General features: G+C 36.4%; 1 protein-coding gene across 1 annotated transcript in view; it reads right to left on the bottom strand.

Annotated features, from left to right (window-relative positions):
* LOC104912630 (collagen alpha-3(IV) chain-like) overlaps positions 1 to 10,813 on the bottom strand; it is a 22,178-nt gene that overhangs the window by 970 nt on the left and 10,395 nt on the right. The window lies entirely within an intron of this gene.

Genomic DNA, 10,813 nt, shown 5'->3' with positions numbered 1-10,813 from the left:
AAAAAAAAAAAGACAAATTATATAATAAAATCATTTTCCTCATCATGTTTCTTGGTGAAGGACAAATGAGAACTTTTTTGTTTGTTTGTTTGTTTTTAAGATAACAACTTAAAAAAAATGTTCATGAAGAGTGGCAACTCCCAACAGAATATTGCTCAGTGCAGTGTTTTGAGACATGTAAGGTTGCTGTTTCCCTTTAAAATTGGGGTGAAGGCCAAGAAGCCGTGCTTGACAAACAATTAACATCAATACAAAGTCTAAAATTCAACAGTTTGGGATCAGAGCACTAAACACCGATGATTCATTTTAAAATTTATAATAAACTAGTGAAAAAAAAAAAGACATTCAGTAAGTAACTTGATAGAAAGTATAACTACATCAGCTAGCTCATGTACTCAGTTTGAGCAGGGAGCTCAAGCAGAGTTGCAAAACACATCTGAGATCCCCTGGGGAGTATGAGAAATGTTAACCTCTCTGTGCCCTGTTCCTGCTACAGCTATCATGCAGTCAGGACCTGAGCTAGCCAAGCCCATCTGGGATGACTCTGCAGCAGACTTCTCCATGCTCAGGTGGACATATCCTATCTCAGTGTAGTAAAATAATCTTAATGTAAATTTTTTACATATTAAAACATTGTTAGGATTATTGAAGCTATGTATCTCATACAGAGGTGGAGTATACTGTGTTTATTGTTTTTCTTTGTATACTTAAACTCTTCCCTTTGCTTTTGAAGCTTTTGCTGAATGACTTTTTCAATTGTATCCCTGTAGAAAGAAGGTTATTTTTCAGGTTACCTTCTCATTTTAATATATATATTTATCACAATTACTTATACTATGGTAGAGTTCCAAACAATAGGAAAGTAACAAATATCCTATATCAATTTTAAGAGTACTTTTACAAGTTGCATAAAATTCAGAAAAAATTGAATAATTGTATTTTTAAAGGGATTAAAGCCTTTAAGATAGAATGATATAAAATTTCTATTTAAATCTTGAAGAAGACTTTGAGTATAAATACACAAGTATAAAGTTACAGACATCTCAAAATGAACTGAAAACAACCTATATGACAATCAACATTCTTGTTTCCTATTCAGTGCCAATGCCTTCCAACACCAATAGTTATTTTCTTCAAAACAGTGCATCTTACTGACACATCTGATAAGCAGTATAAAACTGGAACCTGATTAGCATTCAGCTTACAAAGGGAAGATGTAAACATACAGTATGCAATAAAGGTAGTTCTCAATTGCAGGTCCCACATGTTACTGCTGTACAGAGCTGGTGAGTGACTCAAGCTACCACATTCTTAAGGCATATGCATATGCAAGTTGTAGATTAGCTGCAAAATCTATGAGACCCAATTACTCAGCAAACTCAATTGCTAAAGCAAAGATTTAGCTTATAAATTTAGTAGACGCATCAGCCCAGGAAAGATGCTGCTTACTCAGAAAAAATGCCTGAAATATTCCAAATTCTCCTGACTTATTCAGTACAACCAGGAGCACACTCTTACTGACCACACCGAGCTTTCCTGAAAAATAGACATCACTTTCTATTATTGCAAGTATTGGCTACTTGCTACTATATCTCTATAGACCTCAATGAAGTTGCACCTTATTTCTAATCACATAGGTAATATCAAAAGCAGGTTCATTACAGAACTAATATGCAAAATAGAGTTTTCAGGACGTGGAGAAAAATAAGCAAGGGAAATTATTCTTCCATAATGGATACAATCTGTGGAAAAATAGTATGTATGGATAGCAAAGAAACTTTTTCTTTTAACTTATAATCACAGATCAATCTAAAGTTAAATGCAGGAACATGTAAAAGTTTATGATGCTATATAACTAATCAGTGTTATTTAACTGTTTGAAGAAAAAGAGCCTTTCTTCAAAAAGTGAGAATGCTTAGAATGTGCTTGATTTGCCATTAGCTAGCTTTCAGATCAATTTAGATCTCTTTGTGAACACAGATAACTTTAAACTAAACTGAAAAGACCAAAGATGATTTTACATTACACAGACAGACAGCTGGATAACACTAAACGTTTTGGCATATGATTTTTACATAAGATTGGATTATGCCTTCTGTAAAGGAGCTGTGAACCAAAAAATCATTGCTCACTTACACCAGTGATGTTGCCTGGATGTCTCCACAGCCTTATAAGATGCCTGCATCTTCTTTATCAAAGGACCATAACACAACAATAGTATATAGTCAAGTTATACAATGGAGGCATTTAATATTAGTTATGAAAACATTATTTCTCACAATAAGGACTTCGAAGTAGATGCATTACTGCAGCCACATACTGGCTGCACGTTTTTCAGTTCTGTGACTTGTAGTAATCGACTCAATTTATTTCAAACAAGTAGACAGGAAAATAGAACTAGATTTCCAATCCAAAAATCTAGGCCAAAGAACAAAGCAAAGTCCCTCTACGAACAACAAATCAAATGAATTAAGCAGTGAACCAAAATTTTAAAAAACAATGAACAAACAAAACAAAGACAACAAAACAAAACATGCAGAAAAACACTGTGTTGTTGAGGAAAGGATGATGAGCCAATATTTCTCCTTACATGCAATTCTATAAAGAGATCTAGGATGGCAGAGGAGGCAGTGTTTGTTTTTCTAGACCTGGAGAAGAGTTGAGTAGGTCAGCTATAAAATATATGTACACATTTAAAAAGAAAAAAAAACAAACAACACAACACAAATAAGTAAACCTGCACCAAAAAATAGAGATGCAGCAAAGTATGTTGTGGCAAGATCAGGTATCACGTACTGTAAGTAGGCTTCAAATGAAGTCTCTATCAAAACCACACAAGATGAGTAATAAAGGCATTCAGATGAAAAGTGAGATGAAATTAAATGTGTTCTGTAGAAATATGGTAATTCTGTTGAAGAAAGGCTTAAATTTGCATTTTGGGCCCAATTGGTCTTTAATTTCATGAATGAACATCTCTGGTTCCAGAGGTAAATCCTGGTTAATGCAAATGAAAGATGACTGTTCAACATGAGGAATTTTAACATGAATTAAGAGCAGTGCAAGTGACATCCTTAATTACACCAGACAGTAAAAATAGCCCAGGTGTCTTTTCTCAAATGAGTAGTGAAGATCTCACTTTCCTTCATTGGTGGCTCTAGCAGCTGATCATGCTCATTATTAAAACTGTAGTCTGATTTTTCATTTAAATGTCATTTTTATTAGTATCTCACTTATCCTGTCATTGGGTTTTTATCTTCTAACTTCAAGGATCTCTAAAGAAGAACTCCACTGAAACCACTGAAACATGAAATCAGGTTTGTTGGACAAGATATATATATATATATATTTTTCTGAGTGATAATACTTTTTCTTCTCCTTTTCTTTATTTCCCTTTTATTTTTCATTGGCTTTCCCAACTTGTGCTCAATAACAGTATCCTGAGCTGTCTATAATTTTGCAGGTCATCACAATAATTCTTTCTAAGTAGAAATAAATTATCTGCTAGTTTCCAGTTTTCTATTTCTATATTTTCTCTTAGATTTCTTCTTAGATTCTCTTAGATTTAATAGTAATTAAAAATTATGTATCAGCGAGCCAACTCCTTAAAGAGCACTGATTATGAATTTTCAAGACTGCTGACACACAGAGATTCCTCTTGAGCTGTCTCAGTGCAAAGCAATCACTTTACACATTCCAGCTGTGTCTATAAACCACAACTGAGCATACAGAATAATATTGCTTAAATAGTTGATGTTCACATAATGTTTAAAACTACAAAAGACCCATTTCTCTAATGATCTCTACCATGTGTTTTCTGTTACATCTAATAAAAATGGTTGTAAAATATTATGTTTGTAGTAAGTGGGAAATTTTGCTTTAGCAATTATCTGCACAACAGACTTGTGCTGGGGGATATATGCTGCTCAGAGACACAGCACTTTCTGAAGAGCACTATGGCACTAGGTGAAGCTTCTGGCTTGGACACAATCATGTTTTTAACGATTTGTCCTAACCTGCCCAAGTAGACAATCTGAGAACACAGCTGTCTGGAAAAAAGTTCTTACTGGAAAAGCTATATAAGAAAAATCTTTTTTTTCCTGAGTCTAAGATGTGCTCATATTAAGATACTTAGCTAGACTAACACAGTTAGTAATTCTATCTAGGCACGGTTAGTAGATACGTGACCTTGGCAGCGTGTTCCTCGTGCTGTACAAACGTAAATCATCATGTAGTCTACAAGGTTCTGGAGAATGAAGTCCCCTCGCTCCAAAACACTGCTATCAAAACAAAATACCACTCTCACAATTGATATCTGTATACTAAAAGTTTTTCATGCATTCTAAGCATCAAACATGAATTCATTAAAATTATCAAAGACCACGAAGAACTTTGTGTTTTTTTAGTGATTGCTGCACCAGTACAACAAAACCAAATTATTAAGACTTCAATAAGTATGGACAACATAGAACAGAAATAGGAGATGATCAGATGAAGGAAAATATGTCAGTTCCCAAAACCTGAAATATTGTGTAGTCACTTGTGAACTGAAAGGCAGCCAGACATTCCTACCTTAAAAGACTCCTGTTAGCAGCAATGAATGCTATCAGAATTCATAGCATTCTTCCTACCAGATGAATGCCTTGCACCTGAAAAAATTATTTTGTTTTTCACTTTTCATTACAAAGAAATAAAGCTTCCACTTTAATTAATAAACAACTCAATAACATTTTACGCAGGGAGAGCTGACCTCAGGGGATGCTGTGGAAGACAACTGTAACGCCACAGACATTGCTGTTATTAAATAAGCTCCATTAAACACTTGTTTTGGGATCCTTGCACAGGGAGTGCAATACTCCTTCTCAGTATAATGGACCTTAGAATGCTGGGCATGTGCTGCTGTCAGTATGAGGTGCAAAAGGAAGTCCTAAGCATTTATGATCACAGGAAAATAATGTTAATATCATTTCACAAAAGCACTGCTTTGTGTATAATTAATAAATACACAATTTGTGATCAATGAACATCCAACATGCACCTACCTATATTCGATAAGAACCTCTTTACTTTCTGTTCTTAATTTAAAGCTGTCTGGAATTCTTTTGGGAAGGATCTGTTCTTTTATGTAATACAAAGATATGTTCATAATTGCATCTGCAAACCAACTGAAAACTTATGTTAAAACACTGGTATGGATAAACAGGAGATGCTGCTGTAAATTAACAATTAGACAACTTTCTATGATATTATGGGCATGTGTGTATGAAAATTCTTTTCACTTCAGAATTTTTAAACAGTTTTGAAAACTAAATCAGTTTTAAAACAAACAAAAAAAATGTTAAATAAGAACTTTGCTTAATGACATTTTTATACAGTTGGCCAAATACATTCATTATATGTATTCATATTTATCACAAAAAAACAAGCCAACAACAAAAGCTTTACATGGAACAGTGAAACGGATACAAAATTTTCATTACACTTCTGGTATCTTTTGTCTGTGTTTAAGTGGGGTAAATTACGTGTTTGAAAATAAATCACTTAAAATACCTGCAAATTTTCTACTACACTTATCCATTCAGCGTCAAACAAGTAAAACATCATCATTTAGAAGAAAAGGACCACTGAGTTTTTACCAGTCAAAATTTGTGAGCTCAGTGATGACCACTGAGGCCTGTGCTGTAGAAGCTGCCTCAATTACGCAGTGTCTCATTTTGGGTGCAGTTGAAACTGCCAAATTAATCTATGGTGGGTGCATTTTTTTCCTGTCTTGCTTTTGTTCTATGGAGAGGATACAAAATTATTCCCTCTTTAAGTAGAAAGAGTCTCAGCGTTGTTTTTTTTCTGCTAGAACACAGGAATTTTTTATACTTCCAGTGACCAATATCTTACTTCACAATTTCCATAGAGGGTGATGAGGCCAATCAGAAACTGGAGCTAACTGTTCATATTATACTCAAACTGGTAAAACCTTCCCAGGCAGCCCCATAAATGCCATCCCTATGCTTTTTTGTTTTGTGTTTTTTTTCTTCTGATCTTGAACAGAGCTAAGGGACAACACAAACAAATACTCTTCCTTTCCACAGGGAAAAAAAGATTAGGCAACTCGAGTCACAGAATTTTCTGTGCAGCAAAATCTTAAGAGTGTTTAATAGCTTATTCATCCGTGCTCTTCCTTTCTAAGAGAGAGTGGTCTTAAATGAATAAGCTAATAAATAATTCAGATAATTTAACCAGCTGTTTTTTGCTATTCTACCTTAATATGATCAGTGTTACATCACACACTGTATTTCTTCCCAGCTGTTAAGTGTGGGAATGGTATTCACCATAAATGTTGTCTCCTCAGGCCTGTATATTTGTATATTCATAGAATTCCTGGTGTGCATCTTCTGTTAAGTGGTGCAAATAGCTATGAAAGCAACAGTGGCTTGCTCACAGAAAGCTTTGCACATGCTTTGGTTTTTCCTTTTTAAAAGGCTTTGTGATTACACAGATTTAAAAAAAAAAAAAAAAAACAACCAAGAAAGGTTGCCTTTTCTTGCAGCTTCCTCCAAAACAAATTGTGGAAAAAATGCAGCTTAAAGCCCCAATTAAAAAGCCTTCACTGAACCAAGCCAAATGGAACACCTCTAAACCTGTGAGCCTTGTATTCTACCATAAAACTGCTAAGCTAAAATAGAAGACAAGTAAAGAAAATAAAGCTAAGAATACTCAACAAAATAGAAACTTTTCTGTGCACAAGAGAGGCAAGGCCTGTAAACGGTTAAGAAGAAAAAAGCCTTTTTGTATTTCACCTTCCTCCTAGGCTCCTGTAATCCATGCCAACACACTGAGCCTTCTACTGTTACTTTGTTAGGCAGCAGGGTGAGAATGTGACAGTAAAACAGATGACCGGACATCCCATACTAGCTGCCCTTAATAGCAAAGTATTTTGTTTCACAGACCTGTTATGATAAACCAGCTCTAGGTATTGCTGAACAGATCACTAGCAAAGACCTCAAAATAAAATGCTGTTACTTCTATTAGAAATACAAAACAATGAAGAAAGAAACAGTGTTTATCTGCTAACTTTGATCATTTTAATATTATTCACTCAGCAATATAACTTGAATTATACAGTTTTGTTTGAATGTGCATTTACTTTGCAGATTTGTTAGAAAAAGCAACTTTAAGTGTTAGCAGTTCATGTTTCACAGGTGTTTTACAAGGAAACCCTATTGGGGTTCAGCATCTTTCAACTGTGTGCTGCAGCATACAGCTCTATCTGCACACTTCAGTTTTCTTGGCCACCAGAGCAAGCTCACACGTGGCGTAAGCGAGCAGAACTCCACCAGTTTTGATGCACTAACATGAAGGCAACTGTGCCAATTTATGCTAACCCAGATCCTGGCCCAGTGAGAAAAACAGCTCAGCAGCACCCTGACACTGGCCTGCTTCTCTACGGAGATGACGGCTGCATAACAACTTATTACTCATGCAATCAGGATCAGAATAGACTAGTATAAATTAGGCCCAATTATCGAAGCAACACCTCCATTGACTTCAGACCTGGATCATATGAACCAAGTCAAAGAGAGCACTTCACAAAGAACTTGTTTTTCTAACATGCTCAGTGAACTTTCTTTTGTATATTCAGGTGCCTGTCTTCCCCTCTCAGCTGCTCCGTGCAACAGAGAGCCTGGGTGCTTCCAGAGGAGGCAGAAAAGGAACATTCTCACTGTGACACTGCTTTGTCCTTCTAGCATTTTGATCCCTGGCTACACAAAGTCAGTCAGCCTGCATCCCATTCTTAGCAGGCTTAGAGATGCTCATGTCTGAGCTAGAACCTTGTATTGATCACTCCCAGAGCCATACATTAAGACCTATTTCTGACAGTAATAAAGTTTGCATATAATTAGGAAACCAATCAAACAAACAGATAAAAAACATTGCAAGAAGAAGAAAAGCTTACAAGTATTTGCCTGTGAATTCTATCCATGGAAAAAGAAATTAATTGTGTAATATACACGTTGTGCCTAGTCACAGGTTGCAAACAAAAGGGAGAAAAAGGATGGAAAAAAGATCTTCTCAAGCTTTGTAGTCACTAAATTTGCTATCCCTCCTCCTTTGCAACGATGGAAAAAAAATGCAAAGAATAATGATTGCTGTAAGTACAAAATACACAATACTTGACTTCATCCTGTGAGCTAATACAATAATTGTGTTACGACAAAAATACAGGTAATGTGAGGTGATGAGCATCTTACAATCAAGAATCTTGTTCAAGTAGAAACCTTCTTTTCTCCTGAACGACATGGTGTTATCATAGAAATGAACGATGCCACTAAGAAGCAGCACTGATTCAGAATTAATTACTTTGACCAATGTATTTTTCTTATTAGTGTCATTTGAAACAGCAAATTTCAGGGAACACTGCTTAGATTCATGTTTCATTTCAAGATATTCATCACTCTAAAACATGAAAGAAAAGCATGAATGGTATCAACAGAGAGAATTGGATTATACACTTCTATCAAGATAGTACCAGCTTCAGCTGCTGTTAAAATGAAATAGTGGAAAATAAAATCTCTTCATTTTTTTTCCTGAGAGGAATAAAATATATTAGAGGAATTAGAAAGATCTTGTTGCCTGAGTAAAAAATGATTTTATTTTCTCCTATTATTCTGAAGTATTTATAAGAACAGTGGGAAAATCCGAAGGATTATAACATCAGTAGTTGGAGTGAAGGAATACATTAAATAAGCTGAAAGCCTTTGACATGGGAAGATGCTACTTCTGCTGAGTTTTCAGAAGATGTGATTAGAGCATGCCAGTGGCCAGGAATGCAGATAATAATACTCCCTACTATGTGCCAGAAAATTCAAGCTGCTAAGGACAGGGAAGTCATGATTGTGAAGACCAAAATTCGACATATAAACAGCAGCAGGCACAAATTAATAATTTTATTTCTTGTATTTGGGAATAAATTACATATTGAGCTATTAAAAAACATACACTAAAAATTTGCCTATATTAAAACATCTTACAACATATGCACGCAGCAAAAACAATGATTACTTGTCAGATATCAATTTATTTTTGTATGAATGTGTAGCACAATTTTAAAACATAAACACTCTTTCTTTGTAATGGGCACTCTCTTCCAGGTGCAGTGATTTATTCAGTTACTATAATAAATCACTTTATGTCAGTTAACATTATCCATAAACTAGGAGGTCAAATGAAGCTGCTTGTTTTAAAATATTAATTTCCTCCATCATCTAGAAAAAAAAAATTCTTAGAACAGAATTTTCCCTCTGAAAATATCAGCATTTTCAGCCCAAAAAACCCAACTCAGAAACTGTGCCAGCTGAATTATAAACTGATCTCGGTAATCTGTTATAAATCTAGTTTTAACTGATCTTAGACAACATCTGAAATCCCCTGTCAGGGCATCACTGAATCAGTACCTTGCGGTCAAGCTTTGCTTAAACAGCAAAACTGGTAGAAACCTTGAAGTGCAGACACTTCTTACCATCCCATATCCAGCCCTTAAGACAGAAGCGTAAACAAGGATCTGCTTATGACAGTGTTCCAGAAAGCTGGGAGCTTCATGATTTACCCTTGGCAAAAAGGCTGAAAGACTGGCAAATAATAATACTGTGCTTGCTAGAAAGTGGTGAAGTGCTTTACGGAGAAATATGTGGTCTCTGCTCAGTACACCTCCTTTTCCCTTCCCTTGTAGAAAAAAAAACAACATAGATCTATGTAGCCAGAATAAAAGCTTAGAGAAAGTGTGTGCTGTGGGAGGAGTCCATGGTATGCAGCCTATGCTCTTATGAGCCATTCAGAAGCGTATATGATGATATTCATGTCCTAGGAGCAATTAGGGTCATGAGAGGTACCAGCAAAGGAGGAGAATGGAATCAAGAAGAGCAAAGTAGGTGAAAGACAGAGAGATGTTGAGTTTATTCATCTTGCTTTCTATGCAGACCCGAAAAAACTTTGCACAAAATTAGTAATTTACTGAAATGGCAAACAGATCCAGTACCTCTGTTCTACATAAGAACCAAGAGGTATTTTAATTCCTTCATAAACAAAACAATTGGATCATTGTTAAATGACTAAACTTGTCTGAGAGTGAATTACAGAGCGCCATGAAAGAACACATGATAACGAGGTGCTTGTTCTGTTTCTAGGCTCCTTACCCACACTAAGTGGATGGAATAGCTGCAATATCTTAAAAGAAACATCATTACTAATTACTTTGCTTTGGTTTATCTTTACAGCAGAAGCAACAATAGCAGCAACTGAGTAGATGATCTGAATGTTTTCTTATAAAGGTGACTGACAGTGTTTCCACATGCAATAAGAACATGCAGGGAGAAACCAATACTGCTGACAGTGGTTTGGCAAAGCAGAACTTGAACTTTTCTGAAACCAGCAGATTTTTGGAGGACATCTACCAGAAATGCCACACTGCCCTGTTTGCCCTATAGGTAATTGCTCGGCTCCGGTTGGCAACAGCTATCTAAGTGTTACAGCCAAATAGAGGAGAAAGGCTCAGCAAGGACTGAAGGAAGACAAACGGACCGACAGTGATGCACGTGCATCAGAGCCGAGCGACAAACTGCGCTGCAAGGCGAGTTTGCAGCAAAGCAGCAGCAGGTGCTGCAGACGGAAGGCGCTGCCTCGCGGTTCCCTCGGGGCCGCCCCACCCACACAGCGCCCCGCACCGCGCCGCGCGGAGCCCGGGGAGCGCCGGGGCTGCGGCTCCGGGGAGAACCGCTGCCGAGCGCCCGTGCGCGAACCGCGACCGAGCGCCGTACGAGGTAAC

The sequence above is a fragment of the Meleagris gallopavo genome, chromosome 11, assembly GCF_000146605.3.
Source record: "Meleagris gallopavo isolate NT-WF06-2002-E0010 breed Aviagen turkey brand Nicholas breeding stock chromosome 11, Turkey_5.1, whole genome shotgun sequence".
NCBI lineage: Eukaryota > Metazoa > Chordata > Aves > Galliformes > Phasianidae > Meleagris > Meleagris gallopavo.
Note: the sequence above shows the minus strand (reverse complement) of the source record. Positions and strands in the feature narration are given on the sequence as shown.